Genomic DNA, 13506 nt, shown 5'->3' on the forward strand with positions numbered 1-13506 from the left:
GTGATGCAGGGAGGTTGGGGCAGGGACACACGGAGAGACCCCACCCAGCAGGGTAGGCCTCACCAAGTGATGTTATGCTGGGACTGGGCCATGGGCAAGGCTGGCCTGTAGGCGGGGGCACACGTATTCCTGGCAGGTTGGACTGCCCACAAAGCTCGCCTCCTTGAGAACCCCTCCTGGCTGGGGCAGGCGGGAGTCTGTGGACCTTGGAGCCGGGGGAGCCTGCAGTGTCTCCAGAGGGCCACAAGGTGGCTCCCGAGTCCGGCTCTGGGTCCCTGCGAGGAGGGAGCCACCGAGACCGGCTGTGAGCCGGGGTCCTGATAGTGAGGTTCCGACCCCAACACCACAGGGCCCTGCCGGGACAAAGACTAAGCCTGCCCTAGCCCCAGGCTGGGCTGATGCTCCCGACCAGAACCCGAGCCCGATTCTGCTCAATCAACACTCATCTGCTCCCTTGCCTCTGCCTGCCTCGGCAGCGAGGAGGGCCTGGCCAGTGGGTCCGTGTCACCTCCCGCATCACCTCTGTCACCTCCCACCTCACCTGCATCATCTCGCATGTCACCTCCATACTACCTCCATGTCACTTCCCACATCTGTGTCACCTTCCGCCTCACCTGCATCATCTCGTGTCACCTCCGTGTCACCCTCATGCCACATGTATGTCACCTCCCTGTCACCTCCCGCATCACCTGTCACCTCCCGCATCACCATGTGTCACCTCCCACCTCACCTGCATCTCACATGTCACCTCCATGTCGCCTCCATATCACCTCTCGCATCACCGTGTCACCTCCCACCTCACCTGTATAATCTCACATGTCACCTCCCTGTCACTTCTATGTCATCGCAGACTGACCCTGGCTTGTCCTGGGTCACTCTCGGGCCGAGGCTCCCCAGCTTATGTCACGCACACTGTTGTCCAGAGCCCAGCCTCACAGTGACATCTGCTTCAAGAAGGCTGGGACTCTTTCCTGCTTGTGTTCAGGAATGAGGGACGCTGACTTGGTCTCTGCTATCAACACATTACAAACATCACCGTGACTTACAAGAGATTTCCGAGGGCTGGGTGCTGTGGCTCACGCCTCAATCCCAGCACTTTGGGAAGCTGAGGCAGGGGGATCGCTTGAGCCCAGGAGTTTGAGACCACTCTGGGCAACATAGTGAGACCTCGTCTCTGCAAAAAATTTTAAAAATTAGCCAGGCTTGGTGGTGTGTGCCTGTGGTCCTAGCTGCTCAGGAGGCTGAGGCAGGAGGAGTGCCTGAGCCCAGGATGTCAAGGCTGCGGAGAGCAGAGATGGTGCCTCTGCACTCCACCCTGGGCAAAAAAGCAAGACCCTGTCTCAAAACCCCCCCACAGAACCCCCCAAAACAAACAAAAACCCCTAGATTTCAAAGAAATTAAACTTATTTATCCAAGACAAAGCAGTTCTGCACAGGCACACTTCACACTTGGAAATTCTCTGCTTTCCCCACGCTAGGCTGAGTGGGTCTGGGGCAGCTGATGGTGCTTACTGGATCCAGTTTCTGGCAAATCTGAATTGTGACAGCTTCAGAACTGGCCCAGATGATCAATTTTCATGTGAATTAAGGTGTTCTTAGTTTTTAGGTGATTTGATAATACTTTTTTCTATTAAAATTTTATGATATATAATATAGAAATAATCTATGTAAAATGATATCAATACATTAATGCACATATAGCCCAGCTTGAGAAACAGAACATGAGTGCTTTCAGTCCTGCTAGGAGCAAAGAAAGTTAATAAAAAATCAACTCTAGGCCGGATGCAGTGGCTCACAGCTGTAATCCCAGCACTTTGGGAAGCCAAGGTGGGTGGGTCACCTGAGGTCAGGAGTTCAAGACCAGCCTGGCCAAGGTGGTGAAACCCCGTCTCTACTAAAAATACAAAAATTAGCTGGGCGTGGTGGCACACGCCAGTAGTCCCAGCTACTCGGGAAGCTGAGGCAGGTGAATTGTTTGAATCCAGGAGGTGGAGGTTGTAGTGGGTTGAGATCGCGCCACTGCACTCCAGCCTGGGCGACACGAGCGAGACTCCATCTAAAAAAAAAAAAAAAATCAACTCTGGGCCAGGTGTGGTGGCTCATCCCTGTAATTCTAGCACTTTGGGAGGCTGAGGCGGGAGGATCCCTTGAGCTGCTCAGGAGTTCCAGACCAGTCTCGGCAGCATGGCAATACCCTGTCGCTACAAAAAATTAAAAAAATTAGCAGGCCATAGTGGTGTGCACCTGTAGTCTCAGCTACTTGGGAGGCTGAGGTGAGAGGATCTCTTGAGCCCAGGAGGCCGAGGCTGCAGTGAACTATGATCGCACCACTGTGCTCCAGCCTGGGTGACAGAGCAAGACCCTACCTCAAGAAAATAAAAAACAAATCACCCTGGAGAAGCTGCATGCATAGGAAGTCATGCAGACTGCAGAGGCAAAGGCTTGGCGCTGCGGAGCCCTGGGCGGGCTGGGTGCTGTCCTGGCCCCCTGTGGCGTGAGGGCTGCAGACTGGGGAGGAGGCCCCGGGTAGGCGGAGGGAACCCTCAGGAACCATCTCCCTGACTGACCCTTTCTTGGTGACACTCGGCGAGGGGGGCGCAGCCGGGCCTCTGCCACTGGCATCTTGTGGGTGCTTTCACCATGTTGGCCAGGAGGGTCTTGATCTCCTGACCTTGTGATCCGCCTGTCTTGGCAACCCTGTGGGGAGGAGCTGGGAACCAGTGGGCAGGCGGCTCTGGGGCTCCGTCCGGCTGCAGGGCGCCTTTGCCTCTCCTTTCCCGACTCTTCTCCGCCCCTCTCCTTTCCGCTCTGTTTGTCAGGTTGTTTTCCTTCTCATTTTGACTCCATTTTGCTTCTGACAACTTCACACGACCACTGACCCCGCAGAGGCGGCCGGACCCATCCAGCGTCCGTTTGTGCCGGGACCTCGCCTGGCTGGGTCCTGGCTGCAAAGCTCTGCGCTGACGCCGGTTCCTGCGCTGACCCTCGGGGTTCCCGCCTCCCACTGTCACCTTCAGTCCCTTTGCAGAGAGGCCTTCCTCGGAAGGGCCCCGCTGGAGCACACCCCGCGCTCCGCTCCGTCCCGGTGGAGACCACACCTCCCGCCCGCTCCATCATGGAGCTCGGAAGGGGAGCCCGGCCAGAGGCAGCCCGGGGGTCAGGCAAGACATCGGAGCTGAGGCCCCGCTGCTCCCGCTTCCCCTCCCCGAGCTCGCCAGGACCCACGTGGCCGCGGCCCTCGGCCCTTCCCCGGGCCACGCCACGACACAGGCGCCGAGGCCCTCCCGGGCCGGGGCAGCAGGAGCCTGGAGACGACAGCGCCGTGAAGGACAACGGCGCCCTCCGCAGCGTGACCTGCGCGCGGCACGAGTGTCAGAGCCTCGGGCAGACGGCGAACCACGAAGGCGGTCGCGTCCTTGACGAGTGAAGGGAAGATACTAGCAGATGGCGCAGCAGGGAGCACGGGAACTCAGCGGGAACGTCGGGCGTCAAAGCGGCGACAAAGATGCGGCGGATGAGACGCTGCGGCGCCGCAGGCGAGAACAAGCCGCAGAGGGGCGGTGAGGGGAAGGGGCCCGGGCACGGCGGCGGGACGCACGCGGGAAGGAGGAGAAAGAGCCCGGGCACGGCGGCGGGACGCACGCGGGAAGGAGGGGAAGGGGCCCGGGCACGGCGGGACGCACGCGGGAAGGAGGGGAAGGGGCCCGGGCACGGCGGCGGGACGCACGCGGGAAGGAGGGGGAGAGGCCCGGGCACGGCGGCGGGACGCACGCGGGAAGGAGGGGGAGGGGCCCGGGCACGGCGGGACGCACGCGGGAGGGAGGGGGAGGGGCCCGGGCACGGCGGGACGCACGCGGGAAGGAGGGGAGGGGCCCGGGCACGGCGGGACGCACGCGGGAGGGAGGGGGAGGGGCCCGGGCACGGCGGGACGCACGCGGGAAGGAGGGGAGGAGCCCGGGCACGGCGGGACGCGGGAAGGAGGGGAGGGGCCCGGGCACGGCGGCGGGACGCACGCGGGAAGGAGGGGGAGGGGCCCGGGCACGGCGGGACGCACGCGGGAGGGAGGGGGAGGGGCCCGGGCACGGCGGGACGCACGCGGGAAGGAGGGGAGGGGCCCGGGCACGGCGGGACGCACGCGGGAGGGAGGGGGAGGGGCCCGGGCACGGCGGGACGCACGCGGGAAGGAGGGGAGGAGCCCGGGCACGGCGGGACGCGGGAAGGAGGGGGAGGGGCCCGGGCACGGCGGGACGCACGCGGGAAGGAGGGGGAGGGGCCCGGGCACGGCGGCGGGACGCACGCGGGAGGGAGGGGGAGGGGGCCCGGGCACGGCGGGACGCACGCGGGAAGGAGGGGAGGAGCCCGGGCACGGCGGGACGCGGGAAGGAGGGGGAGGGGCCCGGGCACGGCGGGACGCACGCGGGAAGGAGGGGAGGGGCCCGGGCACGGCGGGACGCACGCGGGAGGGAGGGGGAGGGGCCCGGGCACGGCGGGACGCACGCGGGAAGGAGGGGAGGAGCCCGGGCACGGCGGGACGCGGGAGGGAGGGGGAGGGGCCCGGGCACGGCGGGACGCACGCGGGAAGGAGGGGAGGGGCCCGGGCACGGCGGGACGCACGCGGGAGGGAGGGGGAGGGGCCCGGGCACGGCGGGACGCACGCGGGAAGGAGGGGAGGAGCCCGGGCACGGCGGCGGGACGCGGGAAGGAGGGGGAGGGGCCCGGGCACGGCGGGACGCACGCGGGAAGGAGGGGGAGGGGCCCGGGCACGGCGGCGGGACGCACGCGGGAGGGAGGGGGAGGGGGCCCGGGCACGGCGGGACGCACGCGGGAAGGAGGGGAGGAGCCCGGGCACGGCGGGACGCGGGAAGGAGGGGGAGGGGCCCGGGCACGGCGGGACGCACGCGGGAAGGAGGGGGAGGGGCCCGGGCACGGCGGGACGCACGCGGGAGGGAGGGGGAGGGGCCCGGGCACGGCGGGACGCACGCGGGAAGGAGGGGAGGAGCCCGGGCACGGCGGGACGCGGGAAGGAGGGGGAGGGGCCCGGGCACGGCGGGACGCACGCGGGAAGGAGGGGGAGGGGCCCGGGCACGGCGGCGGGACGCGGGAGGGAGGGGGACAGGGACTGTACGGGGAGAAGTGGGCGGGAGGACGGGGCTGAAGAACAAGGTGAGAAGCACTTTCAAGCGCTGGAGATGAAAGACATCACAGAATTCCAGAAGGTGAACCGTACCTAGTCACAGTTATATTAAAATTTAAGAAAAACGGGGAAAATTTAAGAATATTTGAAGAGGAACCTGGCGCAGTGGGTCAGGCCAGTAATCCCAGCACTTTGGGAGGCCGAGGCAGGTGGATCACCGGAAGTCGGGAGTTCGAGATCAACCTGACCAACATGAAGAAACCCTGTCTCTACTAAAAACACAAAAATTGGCACACAGCTGTAATCTCAGCTACTCGGGAGGCTGAGGTGGGAGAATTGCTTGAACCGGGAGGCAGAGATTGCGGTGAGCCGACATCACACCACTGCACTCCAGCCTGGGCAACAAGAGCAAAACTCTGTCGCAAAACAAAAACAAAAACAAACAAAAATAAACCCCCGGCGAAGTCAGTTTAAAGACCCACCCTTGACCTCTGATTACCCTTGATCCTGGCTTCCTCATCTGCCGCCATCTCCAAGGTCTGATCACCTCCTGGTCTGTCTTCGGTAAAAATCCTATTGGGCCAGTTTAGCCAGACCCCTCCTTCCCCCCAGTATTTCCTCTTAGTAATGCCCGTCCTTGGAGTTTACCCGGCTCCCCGCTGGCAATCCGCACCAGCCCATGCTGTGTCAAGAGCTGAGCCCCATCTCTCTGCCCTGTGGCCGTGCGTGGTGCGTGCTCCTGCCGCGCTGGTCCTGAGTCACGCCTGCCGCCGACCAAATATCATGGAATAAGTTTTTATTTAACATTTCTGAACACATTCTTAGGAGGCGCCAACAGCCAGCGTGCAGGAGTTAAGTTCCTGTGCCCTTTGTGTGACAGTGTCGCCGCTTGTCCCGGTCTCGAGGGTGGCTTCGGGTGTAAACGGACCGTAGGTGTGAGTAGAGGCTCGGAGGCCGCTCCTGGCATCGTGTTCCCTCCGGGCTTCTCGAGACGCTCCTATGAGAACGTGCAGTGGCGCGGGACGGCCGCCGGGGGGCTCCCGAGTCCGGCTCTGGGGTCGCCGTGGCCGCGCGCGGACCCGGGCGCCGAGCCTGCCCCGTCCCGGTCCGTGCCCCTCGCTGCCTTTCCTTCTGGATGCCTTTTTTTTTTCTTTTTGAGAAGCAGTCTTGCTCTATCGCCCGGCTGGAGTGTAATGGCGCCATGGCGGCTGACTGCAATCTCCGCCTGCTGGGTTCAAGCTAGTCCCCTGCCTCAGCCCCGAGTGGCTGCGACTACAGGAGTGCACCACCACCAGGCCTGGCTAATTTTTGTATTTTTAGCAGAGACGGGGTTTCACCATGTTGGCCAGGCTGGTCTCGAACTCCTGACCTCAGGTGATCTGCCTGCCTCGACCTCCCAAAGTGCTGGGATTATAGGTGTGAGCCACGGTGCCCGGCATCCTTCTGGATGCTTCTAAAGTCTCTTTGTCTCTGGTGTAGGCAGCTCCATCGGCGAGTGTCGAGGTGTGGACGTGGAGCACGTTTTTATCCTGCTGGGGACTTGGCCTTCTTGATTCTGACGCGTCCTATTATTCAGCAATTTTGGAAAATTCCCAGCCACCCCCCCACTCTATGTCTCCCGTGGGCAGAAGAAGCCCTTGCGGAGCCTCCGTCCCGCCTCCCGGGCTTGGTGAGCCTCTCGCGCTGTCTTCGTGTTCCCAGCGCCCCTCCTGCGTGTCCTCTGCGCGGCGTGTCCCATCCCTTCTTCTGTTAACCTCATCCATTGGGGTTTTCAGTTCTAGAAGTTGTTTCTAAAACTCTCAGGTCATTTCAAAACGCTTTCTCATTTGCAGCAGTATTTGAATCGCCTCCGCAAGTCTTCATCACACAGCGCATATTCTATGTCTGGTAACGCGATGTTTTGCTTTTCTTTGGGTGATTCTTTTTCCAGCTTCTCTAGGACTTTTCTGATTTGTGAACCGGGTTCCTGGGGTCCTGATCTGGGCGCGTCTTTGCGGCTTGCTCCGAGCTCCACAGGCCCCACCCGGCCGGCGTGAGTGGACGGCAGAGCGCACCTGCCTGGGAGCCCTCTGTGCTGGGGGGACCAAGCAGGTGCGGGGACCCCGAGACCCCTCAGCAGCAGAACTGCGGTGGCACGAGGCGGCCACGGGGGTCCCGAGCCTGGCTCCGGGGTTCCTGCTGGGTTGAGGGGCTATGGCCACAGACGCAGACCTGCCAGGGGGACCCCAGCCCCGACAGGGCCCAGACCGGCCCCCAGGCTGAGCCTGGCCTGTCCCGCCAGGGCCCAGATCCCGAGGTTGGGCAGGGGCCTTCCTTTCCTTGTCGCGGCCTCTGCGGTCCCTCCCGGGGTGGGGGCTGACACTGAGCACGCAGAGCCTTCCTCCCCTCTGGGGCTCTGGAACGGCTGGGGGCTGGGCCTGGCTGGGTCCTCCTTGCTCAGGGGACTTCTCCCACCCGCCACTGCCGGGCACAGCGCCAGCCCCACGCCCGTCCGCCAAGGGCATCCCCGGGGGAGGACCCTCTGCTGCGGAGCCCCGTCCCTTGCCCTCCACGGACGGTAGCCGGAGGCTGGTGTCCGCAGCTCGTGCGCCCCTGCGGCAGTCCTTGGCCCACTCGCGACCACGGTGAAGACCGCAGGCCCCAGGCCCGAGCCCGCTGCTGGGCAGGCCGCGGTCCGGGGCTTCCGCGGGGTCACTGGGCCACGCCAGGAGGAAGCGGGTCCTAATCAGGGTCAGGGAGCCTCGGTGCCGCGGGCAGAAGTTGGGGGGGGGCGTCGCGGGGCCCCACGGAGGAGCCCAGGTCAACGCCCCCAGCCGCCTCCGCTTGCAGCCCTGAGGCCCCCAGGACTCAGCGCCCCCACGCCCTGGGAGTGCAGGGCTTTGGCGGAGGCTGCGATCCCAGACCTCAGAGGCCCCGCAAGCCGACGCCTGTTCAAGGACGCCACGGCCACCTCCGCTGCAGAGGGCGGGCCCGGAGGGGATCGCAGTGCTGGATACGGACAGGGCCCAGCCCCGAACCCCAGGCAGAGCCGGGTCCGGCCCAAGGTCACGCCTGCCCCTGACCCCGCCCCCTCCCCGCCAGGATCCGGGTCCGGGCAGCGCCCTGTGGTCGCGGCGTGCGATGCTGCTGTCGGCCACACGGGGGCGGCAGAGCCTCAGCGGCGGCGGCAGCGGGATCGGTTCCCGGCCGGGGTTGGGCGGGCGGTGCCTGGGTCCTCCCAGAGGCCCGCGGGTGAAACGTCTGGGTGCGCCGGGCCCTGGACGCTGAGATGGGTGCTTGGGACGCGGGGCCAGGGGATCCCACACGGCCGCTGGGCAGGTCCGGGCAGCCCAGGGTGCGGGTTCCCCGGGGCAGGAGGGGAGAAGCGCAGGCGGTGGAGCAGCTGGGGCGCCGGGGAGGGGCCTGGGGGGCAGAGGGGCGGCTCCCGGGACAGGGACGCGCGTGGAGGGACCGGGTTTGTGGCAGCCCCGGGGCCGCCTCTGGACCTTCCCTCTGCAGGTCCCTGCGGGGCCGCGTGTCCTTCTTCTCTTGCTGGGGATCCACGTGCACCCCGAGCGGTGCGGGACACCCCCCATCCAGCCCTCCCGCCGCAGCCACCCGCGGGGTTGGTGTGAGGCCTCCGTGTATTCCCGCACGCGCCGCGTCCCTCCGCAGGCCCCATCCCCACCTACGGGCAGTCACGCCTCGCACCCTCCCGGGCTCGCCCGTCCCGGCCCCTGGCCCCACCATCGCACTGCACGGGGACCGCCGTGTGTAACGTCCCCAACACAAAACCGTGGCGGAAGGCGCCAGCGTGGGGAACCGTTTCCACCAGCAGGTGGGCAGACACCCCGGCTATCCAGTAGACACACTGGGTTCAAATCCCTGCAGATTCCGCTTTCTGCGGCTCGCTGCTCAGTGGGGGCCGTGCACAGGTCCACGCAGGCTGCTGGGCAGCCCCGCGCCTGTCCTCGGCTCCTGGACGCTGCCCACGGGACGGGCCTGCCCCGGACAGCGGCCAGTGGGCGCTCCGGCCTGAGCACAGGCCCGTCTTCAGCACCGCTCGGGAGCACCGGTGCCCGCCCTGTGGAGCAGCCGTGGTCCCGACTGCCTGGGGTCCGAGGTGCTCCCGGGTTGTGTGCAAAGCTCACACATCTTTCCACGGGAGACTCGCACGCGGGGCGGGGGCAGGAGCTGGCGCTCCAATTACACACGGAACAGGAAGCGCTGAGCGCCAGGCCCGGGGGAGGCAGTGGGGTCAGGCCTGGGGGCTTCGCCTCCCACCGTCTCACCATCTACACCCCAATGCCTGCCCCTCCCCAGCTCCCCTCACCTGTCACCGCCCCCCACCCTGTCCCTCTCTGTCATCTCCCTCCCGGGAGGGGCAGCCCTGCCTAGTGTGCGACGTCCTTCCTCCGACCGGGCTTCAGTATCTTTGAAAACACACATTTGAAGGCTGTGAAGAATGGAGGGCTTTTCTGCGAGTGCAGGGTGCCCTTCCCGTGTCCCCCGCCAGGCGGCTTCCCTGTGCAGCCCTGGCCTGTCCCTCTTTCATTTTAACAAAACCTCCTCACCGCAGTGCATGTGTGTTTTATGAGAGCAGTATTGGAAGTCAATGCTTTTAATACAGAAAAATACACAAAACACTATGATTGTCCTAAGCGATGCCGGGTGGGGAGTGCCGGCGGGGAGCTGAGTTGTGGGGCCCCCGTCCCTCCACCTCCAGCCCGTCCTGGGGGCCATGTGGCCTCTTCTGACCAGCCCCTGGGCAACCTCTGGGTGGATGGGTGGGAAGGGGCCCGAAGGGGGCAGCCGCTCTGCCAGGGCCATGGAGGGGCTCTGGGACCAGGAGAGAGGCCGTGGCCAGAAAGCCCCGGGAGTGCCCTCCAGAGCCCGAGTGGGGCTGCGCTGGGGTCCCATGGCCTGCGGTCCCCTTTTCCTCTCCTTTGTCTGTGCTGGTGACCCCTGTCTCACTGCCCCACACACCACACCGCCCTCCAGGAAAGCCTCCCCCTTTTCTCTTAGTGAAATAAAAGCGCTTTTCAAGGTGGGATGTCAGCTACTCACAGAACAGTGCCCCAGCCCAGGACACAGCCCGACGACCCTCAGGAGCAGTGCGTGCCCAGGCCTATCCCTGCACTCCCCATCGTGGGCCCACCACAGCCGCTGCTGTCAAGGGCAGCCTGGCCCTGAGCCCCGTCCCTTTGTCGGGGACATGGGTCTGGGGGCTGGCTTGTCCCCTGCTGGGCAGTGGGCAGCCTGGGCGTCTCCCAGACACAGTGGTTATGGGCTGGTGTGGGCTGGGCCAGGTGGGCCAGGAGCTGCTCACCATGGCAGCAGGACCAGGCTGCCAGGCTCCTGTGTAGGGCTGGCTGTGGGCCCAGCAGTGGGGGACGGGGGACAGCAATGTTCAAGCCTGGTCTGCTGCCCTCGGGTGGGGGCCCTCATGATGCCATGTGGCTGATCTGCCTGAGAGACCCCGGGACTGGGGCGGGAGCCAGAGGGAGCCCTGGGCGGGTGGTGAGGCAGTGGGCAGAGGTGGCTGCAGAGGGACAGGGCCTGGCCAGGACTTCACCCCAAGGCCACTGGAGAGGTCAGCAGGGGCCCAAGGAGGCGCAGGGAGTGGCCACTTGGGGACCACAGGGGCACCCCTGAGCCACGAGCAGCCACTGGGGCCAGAGGTGAGGAACTGAGAGGGGAAAGGCCCAGCACAGCTGAAGGTGGATCCTGGCGTCAGATCCACAGGGTGGGGGCCTTGAGGGGGTGCAGGCAAGCTGCCGTGGGGGTGTGTGTGAGGGTGTGTGAGACGGGTGTGTGGGTGTGTGAGGGTGTGTGAGAGGGGTGTGTGGGTATATGTGAGGGTGTGCGGGAGTGTGGGGATGTTGGAGGGTGTGGGAGTGTGTGAGAGGGTGTGTGAGGGTGTGTGTGGATGTGTGAGGGTGTGTGAGGGTGTGTGTGAGGGTGGGAATATGTTGGAGGGTGTGTGTGGGTGTGTGAGGTGTGGGAATGTGTGAGGGTGTGTGTGAGGGGTGTGTGGGGTGTGTGGGTATATGTGGATGTGTGTGTGAGGGTGCATGTTTGTGTGTGTGAGGGTGTGTCAGTGTGTGAGGGTGTGGGAGTATGGGGATGTGTTGGAGGGTGTTTGAGGGTGTGTGTGAGGGGGTGTGAGGGTGCATGTTTGTGTGTGTGAGGGTGTGTGGGAGTGTGGGGATGTGTTGGAGGGTGTTTGAGGGTGTATGTGAGGGGGTGTGTGAGGGTGCATGTTTGTGAGTGAGTGTGAGGGTGTGTCAGTGTGTGAGGGTACATGTTTGTGACTGTGAGTATGAGGGTGTGTCAGTGTGTGAGGGTGTGTGTGGGTGCCTGGGAGTGTGTGGGGATGTGTTGGAGGGGTGTGTGTGCGTGTGTGTGTGTGTGAGCTACTGTGAGCACTTGCCCACTGCTCCCCTGCCTGGGCCCAGGTGTGTGCCAGCTCTTGTGTTTCTTGTGTGCCTGGCATGTGCTGGGTGTCTGGGTGTAGCCCTGGGGTGTCCCTTTCTGTGTGTCTCTGTGCAGAACTGAGGACCTCGTGTTCCCAGAAGGAAGCCCCCAGCCCCGGGCGGGTGCCTGGGAACAGACCTGGGCCCCTCTCAAACGGGATCCCTCCCTCAAACTTGAGTGCCCCCTGGAGGGCTTAGGTTCCACTGGGGAGTGGGGGTGGGCACAGACCCCTCCTCTAGGAGGCTGAGGTGGAGCCGGGCTGCCTGGCTGGGATACGGGTCAGAATGTCCCTCCATGCACCCCATCCTATGCTAGGCATAGGATGACTAGCGGACTTGGCAGGGCCCCCTCGGCTCCTCAGGACCCTCCAGCACACCAGCCCCACCCCATGTCGTGGGGCTCGCTCTCTGAGACTTCCCTGACCCCATGTTCCAAAGCCTGGCCCAGCTACACCACGTGTGCATGTGTGAGTGTGAGCTTGGCACAGGCGGGAGGATGTGTGTGTACGTGCCTGAGTGTGAGTGTGGCCTGTGCTTGTCTGGCTGTGGGATTGACTGTGAGCCATGTGGGCCTGAGTGTGGGCCGTGTGAGCTGTGTTCACAGGGCTGTGGCTGGGTGTGAGCCTCTGAGTGTGTGTGCCTGTGCCTGTGTAGCTCTGTGTCTGTATGTGTGTGTGTCTGACTCTGTGTCTGTGTGCATGTGTGGTAGTGTGTCTGAGCTGATGTATCTCTGTGTGTCTATGTGACAGTGTCTGTGGTTGTGTATCTCTGTATCTATATGTCTCTGTGTCTCTCTGTGTGTCTATGTCTGTGTGCCTATGTGTGTGTCTCTGTGTGTGGCAGTGTGTCTGTGCTGTGTGTTTCTGTATCTATGTGTGTCTGTGTGTCTCTGACTCTGTGTGTATGTGTGCTGTGTGTCTCTGTGTGTGTCTGTGTCTGTGCCTGTGCTATGTATCTCTGTATGTCTATAGGTGTCTTTGTGGGTCTCTGTATGTGTGTGTGGCAGTGTGTGCTGTGTATTTCTGTATATGTGTCTGTGCGTGTCTGTGTTTTTTCAGTCTGTGTGTGTTTCTGACTCTGTGTGTGTGTCTTTATGTATGTAGTAGTGTGTCTGTGCTTGTGTTTTTGTGTATTTGTGTGTCTGTATGTGTATCTGTGTCTGTGTGTATGTGGTAGTGTGTGCTGTGTGTTTCTGTGAGTCTGTGTGTGTCTGTCTCTGTGTGTGTGAGGTAGTATATCTGTGCTGTGTATTTCTGTGTCTGTGTGTTTGTGTGTCTCTGTGTTTGTGTATGTTTCTGTGTGTGTTTTTGTGTGTGTGGGGTGTGCACGACTATATTTGTGGGAGGCCATCTGTGCTGTGTGTTTGTGTGTCTGTGTGTTTGTGTGTCTCTGTGTGTTTGTGTATGTGTGTTTCTGTGTGTGTTTGTGTGTAAGTGTGTGTGTGTCTGTGTGGGGTGTGCATGACTATATTTGTGGGAGGCCGGATGTGCAGGAAGGGCCCCCGGGCCCCCGTCACCCAGGCTGTACCCTGGGGGTCTTCCCAGGGATCCCTCCCTCAAACTTGAGTGCCCCCGGAGGGTTTAGGTTCCACTGGGGAGTGGGGGTGGGCACAGACCCCTCCTCTAGGAGGCTGAGGTGGAGCCGGGCTGCCTGGCTGGGATACGGGTCAGAATGTCCCTCCATGCACCCCATCCTATGCTAGGCATAGGATGACGTCCCCCAGGGTCTCAGCTGCTGGGGCGATGCACCTTGGACAGTGCCTGGGTGTGGGGTGGGGTCTCATGGAGGCCTCTGCTGCCCACTGAGGGTGCAGGGCTGGCGTTGGGCACCTCTGTACCAGGTGGCCTTGTGGGGCAGCCCCAGAGGGTCCCGAGGCTGGGGTAGCAGTGGGGTACCCCACCCAGGGGCTATAGGCTG

The sequence above is a fragment of the Aotus nancymaae genome, unplaced genomic scaffold (genome assembly GCF_030222135.1).
Source record: "Aotus nancymaae isolate 86718 unplaced genomic scaffold, 86718_ANA_hifiasm-v0.15.2.pri h1tg000011l, whole genome shotgun sequence".
In the NCBI taxonomy this organism is placed as follows: domain Eukaryota; kingdom Metazoa; phylum Chordata; class Mammalia; order Primates; family Aotidae; genus Aotus; species Aotus nancymaae.